Genomic DNA, 6,000 nt, shown 5'->3' with positions numbered 1-6,000 from the left:
ATACCTCCCAAAGCAATCTACAGATTCAAGGTAATCCCTTTCCAAAATTCCAACAGCACTTTTCACAAGACTAGAACAAATAATAATAAAATTTATATGGAACCACAGAAGCTCTTGGATTGCCAAAGTCATTCTGAGAAAAAAGAACAAAGCCAGAGGTATCATAATTCCAGATTTACTACCAAACTACAGTCTTCAAAACAATACAGTACTGGCACCAAAATAAACACAGAGATGAATGGAGCAGGATAACAATCCCAAAGGTAAACCCACATTTTTATGGTCAATTAATTATGACAAAGGAGGCAAGTCTATACAACGGGCAAAAGATAGTCTTTCCAATCACTGTGCTGGGAACACTGGGCAGCCACATGCCAAAGAACGAAACTGGACCACTTTCTTAGACCACACACCGAAATAAACTCCAAATGGATTAAAGACCTAAATGTGAGACCTTAAATCATAATAATCTTAGAAGAAAGCACAGGCAGTAATTTCTCTGACATCAGACACAGCCGATTTTTTTCTAGGTACACCTACTAAGGCAAAGAAAATAAAAGCAAATATAAATTATTGGGACTACACCAAAATAAAAAGCTTTTTCACTGTGAAGGAAACCATCAAAAAAACAAAAAGACATCCTGAAAGGAAGAAGATATTTGCAAGTGATATATCTAAGGAGGGGTTAATATACAAAATATATAAAGAACCCATTCAATTCAACAACAACAACAACAAAAAAAAAAAAACAAGCAATCTGTTTAAAAGATGGGCAGAGGACCTGAATAGACATTTCTCTAAAGAAGGCATGCACATGGCCAACAGACACATGAAAAAAAATGCTCATCAGTATCCACGAGGGAAACGTCAATCAAAACCACAATGAGATATCACCTCCCACCTCTGAGAACTGCTAGAATCAAGAAGATAAGAAACAACAGGTGTTGACAAGGATGTAGAAAAGGAAGAACTTCCATGCACTGTTAGTAAGAATGTGAGCCAGGGCAGCCTTCGTGGGAAACAGCCTGAGGGGTCCTCAAAATATTAAAAACAGAAATATCAAAAGGTCCACTATTTCTTCTGTTGGATATTTACTTAGGGAAAACAAAAACACTAATCTGAAAATATATAAGCATCCCTATGTTTATAGCAGCATTATTTATAATAACCAAGACATGGAAGCAGCCCAGGTGTCACAGATAGATGAATAGATAAGGAAAGTGTGGTCTATATACAAGGTCACCCTCTGAATGTTCATCCCAATCCCCAATAAAAGGAGACGGTTGACCCCTGTTCAGGGAGTCACGACTTTGGAAATCATTCCTTGTTTTCTCCCAATTTGCTTCAAATACAAGTGACCTTGTGAGGCAACTCCACCTGCTGTGGTCTTTGTTTATGACTCCAGAAGGGTGGACCCACTTTGGTTCAGGAACAAAAGCTCCTCTATAATGCCACCTCCAATCCCAGACTCCTGGGAATCAAGCTCAGACCAGGCCGTGCTCGTGTCTACTTGCCTAGGAAGAAACTGGATTCAAAAGATGCACAGAGAAAAGGAACATAACCAAGAAGAAGAGAGGCCCAGATCATTCCAGAAATGTGCTCTGTTCCAGGAGCGAAAAGTTCACCCATAAGAAGGAGTGTCCACAGGTCAAGCCTCAGTTTTCATGGCTTAGCAGATACAATCATAGCTACACTCGGGAAAGAGTAAATGACCTGAAACTTGTGTTTAATAGTTAGAGCCCAGCCAGTCAATGCCAGCTGATTATTTTGTGGGCCTCGCAATCTGGATTCACTGATTTCTGGATTGTTTGGGGGAAATGGGCATGTCATCCGCATGGTATGAAGGTGCACACACGAGTCGTGCCTTTGTCATGTCAGCGTTATTCCCTCCTAAAGCAAGGTGAACAGAACTAGAAAGCAGGGTCAGGATTGCAGATTTCATGACATCTCACCACACGTTTGTCTTGGCCTCTTACACGGCACGCGAATCCAAGCAGAAGACAAAGTCACCGAAGAAACAAGACAAGTTAAGGACCCAAACGCAGAGTCAGTCCGTGAGTGCACAGTGGAAGTGAGGCCTCGGTCCAGTCTGGGTCAGGGTCAGCTTCCCCCCACCCCCCGCCCCGTCCCCGCCCCCTGCTGCTTATGACCTTCAGACAGCAGAGGATGGCTATTCTCCAGAGATCAGTCAGGCAGAGACTTGGGCAGTACCTGGCTTTTGATGTGATCAGAGTCAAGAAAGTCTGACATTCTGCTGCAAAAATCCTCCCTTTTAAAGGGAGTTAATTAGCTGCAGGCCCTTGCAGACCTCCTCTGGTTCTGCTGGTTGTTGGTTCTGAGTGTGTCCTCCACCGGGACAGGTTTGGGCAGCCGTGATGCTCTTAGAAATCTAAAGTCACCACTTGACGAGAGCTCCTGGTTGGCGTGAGGGACTCCATCTTGCCCTGTACGTCATTCCTTCAAATATCCTGTGTCCACCAGCTTACTTCTGTCTGGCAATGCTTCACAGTAATCTTAAGATTACTCACAGTAATCTTAACTTGGCTCATTAAAACTGTGTCAAAATCTTTTTTTTTTTTTTTAACTTTTTTACGGTCTCAGAGAAATCTGAAATGTATCGCCCTACGGGAAATGATTATACTAGAGTCACTAATGAAAGTTTAAAGGCTCTGGCGAATGTGCGGTACTCCACCTTTGGAAACTAGTTATTACATGTAATCCCTGAGCAATGGGAAATTTTTTGTGCTCTAGAACCAAAAGAAAAATTTTAAGACAGATGGTGAGCTTGTGAAATTTGGGGGAAAAAAAGTCCTTCTGAACATAAAACAGGGACAACAGAGCCTCCCCGATAGGACAGTCCCAAACCCAGGGGAGCAGATTAGCCTCTGCGCCTCGTGCGGACGGCACTGCCGAGGGCACGGGGGATGAAGGGCAGACAGGCTCTAAGGAAAGATGTGCTCAGTCAGACCCTGTCCTTTCCGAGAAGCTGCAGCTCGGCCCTCCTGCAGCTAAGGGAATTAAATCATTCCGGGCTGACTCTGCACACGGTGGAGGGGGAGGCTCACCTCCCCAGGAGCCAGGCGCCTGAGGAGAAAGGCATTTGCACAGATCAGATCTGCGGGGCCTTGCGTCTAGCCCTGAAGATTATGCAATGCTCCAGTGGGTGTTCGAGGGCACGTTTCTTTTTCAGGTGTGTACGGTGGGAGATCAACAAAGATGAGAAATAGGGATGGGGCTGAAATGAAAAGAAATGTCAGGGAGCCGCCCAACGGTGCACATCCTCATCACCGTTTGATATTCCACAGGGGCAGAAGAACATTCCAGAAAAATAGGTCGAGGGGGTCTACAGAGACAAGCATGGAGAATGAACTCCACCAAGGTTCCCTGTTGAGCCCCAAGCTGGTTAAAGCAAAGGGCTGCCTCCTTCCCTGCCGCCCCCGCCCACAGGGGAGTGTCCCCGGGGCACCTGCAAGGGTTTGTGGGAGCTGCGTCTCCAGCCACCACCTCCCAGCTGGAGCTCTGCGCCGCACGTTCCAAAGTAACCGAAATAACCATGATGCACAGAGGAAAGGCACCTTTCTGTTTTCTCTCCGTCAGAGTTCACCTTGTGCACAAGCTCTCAGTTTCCCTAGCTTGCAGCCACACAACTGAAAATAAGCGAAACAAGAATGAACTCTAGACCTGCTTTAAGGTTCAAGGGTTGTAGAAGTTTAAAATACACACCTGACCCCTCTAGGGTGACTCACTCTCTCGGGGCTTTCCCTCTCTTTCCGTCTCAGGAGGGCTTCTGCCCCAGGAGTGGAGCAGTCCCTTACTCCCCGAGTTCCCCGAACACCCTGCAGGGAGCCCCCCTTGCTCTAGGATCCAAGGGCTTCCGGGCACCCGTCTGCCTCTGACCCGTGCAGCTCTGATGCCACGGTCCCTGTACAACCAGCCCGTATGGTACCTGAGCTTACATTCCCCGCTGGCCACCAGCCCCCTCCCCTGTCCTTCTTCCCTGGGGCATCTCACCAACCCAGGAGAGGTTTTGGTCTCCTTCGGGGAATAGGAAGTCTTTCTGCATCCAACCCTGAACCCTCCCTGCTTGTGGCTGATAACGAAATCCAGGGTGAACCTTTGACTGAGCAGATACTTTTCAAACCCAAGCCTGGATGGTCCCCAGCAATTAACTAGGGATTTCTGCATCTTGCCAGAGGTGCTGGTAAGATCAGCCGGTGCTGAGCGCCAGCTTCCCCCTTGAAAAGAGGTTTCCAGTCACTACAGGCAAACCCGTGCGGGGGCCGCCCCTTGCCACCAGCCAGTAACACCACAGGGCTCCCTAGGGAGCAGGGGTCAAGACTTTGGGGGTGCACCCAACCCTCCCTAGCTGGCCACCTCCTTTCCCAACCTCTTGCCTCTCAGATCCCTCCCTCACCGCACACTGCCGAGGGCAGCCCTGTTTTCCTGCAGCAGAAGGAACGTCCATCCATGGGGTCCCCACCTGCCTCCACACCCTCTCATCCCCGGCAAGCAGGGGTAACCTGAGAGCTGTTGGGGTACAGGGAGCAAGCGGGGCTTCTCTGTGCACGCTTGGAGCTCTCTTTTCTATAGAGAGCGCAAGTCCTCTGTTTCTGGGAGGGGTGGGCTCTGTCCCTGTCAGGGAGGCCCGCAATTTGCAGTTTTCCAGACAATCTATGTGACTGGGTGTGAGTGTATAAAGTCAGTCCTTCCAGAAAAGTATGAGTAACTCCTGATTGCGGCCCCCCATTGGCACCCACCCAGGCACTGCCTGAAGAAAACTAACTTCTGATCTCTTTCTTCTGGTGCTTTCTAAGACCTGAGCTGGGGCGGAGAAGGAAGATCTGGTGGATGTTCTGCTGAAACTCCGGCTTCTGTGCACAGCCTGGCAACACTCATAGGGATGGGCTTTGGGGAGCAGCAGTGTCTGGGGTCACAGATCTTAGTGGGCACAGCCCAGCAGGCTGGTGACCTCATGGGAGCTGTGTGGAGACATGTCTCCAGGGGGCACTGGCTTCACAGCGATGCCCTTGACTTGAAACCAAGGTGGGTCCCATGTAGTCACATCAGAGGGCCACACCAGCCGCTGACCTTGGCCTGAGTGAGGCAGGCACGCTACACCTACAGAGACAGGTGCTGGGACAGGAATGGCATCATTTGAAAACTATTTGTGTCCCAGCAGAAGCGCTCCTGGACACGGGAAATATCCGGATCACTCTCCAAGATCTACTGTGGGTGCACTTCGCTTTCCCGCCGGGAGAGACAGGTAATGTGAAGAACGGGGAGCACACGTCCAGCACCCGCTGTTGGTGATGACCATATCATGGCCTTGGAGACATCAGGCCCTGTCTCCTAGAGCTCGTGACTGTTACCTTCTATGGAAAGGAGGTCCCTGCAGATGCGCTCCAGCAAAGGACCCTGGCCTGGGAAGACTCGCTGGGATGGTTCAGATGGGGCTACATGCAAACACAGGTCTACGTGGCGGGGGGGCTTTGACCAAACCCGGGAGAGGGAAGGACGTGACCACAGAGGCAGAGAGGGGACGGATCTCAGTCCCTCGACACTGACTTTGGGCCCCTGGCCTCCAGCGCTGTGAGAGTGAATGTGTGTTAAGTGCAGTGGGTGGTTGTCGCTGTGACAACAGGGAAGGGCTGTCCCACTCCGAGTGTCTGCACGTGGAAACTCAGGTAATCCCTGCAAGTTACTGGCTGGTCCCATGATCATGTCCAACTGCTCCTTAGGGAAGACACTGAGGCACAGAGGCGACCAGCTGCTTCCACGTAGCCCCAGGTCTAGGCGAGCGCAGCTTCAGGACAGTGCCCTGGCTATCTGGTCCTCGAACCTCCTGTGGCCCAGGGTTTGGTGCAGGCACCAGGAAGGGACAGGCTGGTGGCCCCAGTGCTGCTCTGAAGGGCACCCGGGGTTCCAGGAGCAAACTGGGGTAGTGCCAGTCTCTTGTGGGGCCGTGGCCTGTCCGCGGGCTCCAGAAACATGCACGCTGCT

The sequence above is a fragment of the Mustela nivalis genome (assembly GCF_964662115.1).
Source record: "Mustela nivalis genome assembly, chromosome: 3".
In the NCBI taxonomy this organism is placed as follows: Eukaryota; Metazoa; Chordata; class Mammalia; order Carnivora; family Mustelidae; genus Mustela; species Mustela nivalis.
The sequence above is the reverse complement of the archived record's forward strand: the minus strand, read 5'-3'. Positions refer to the sequence as shown.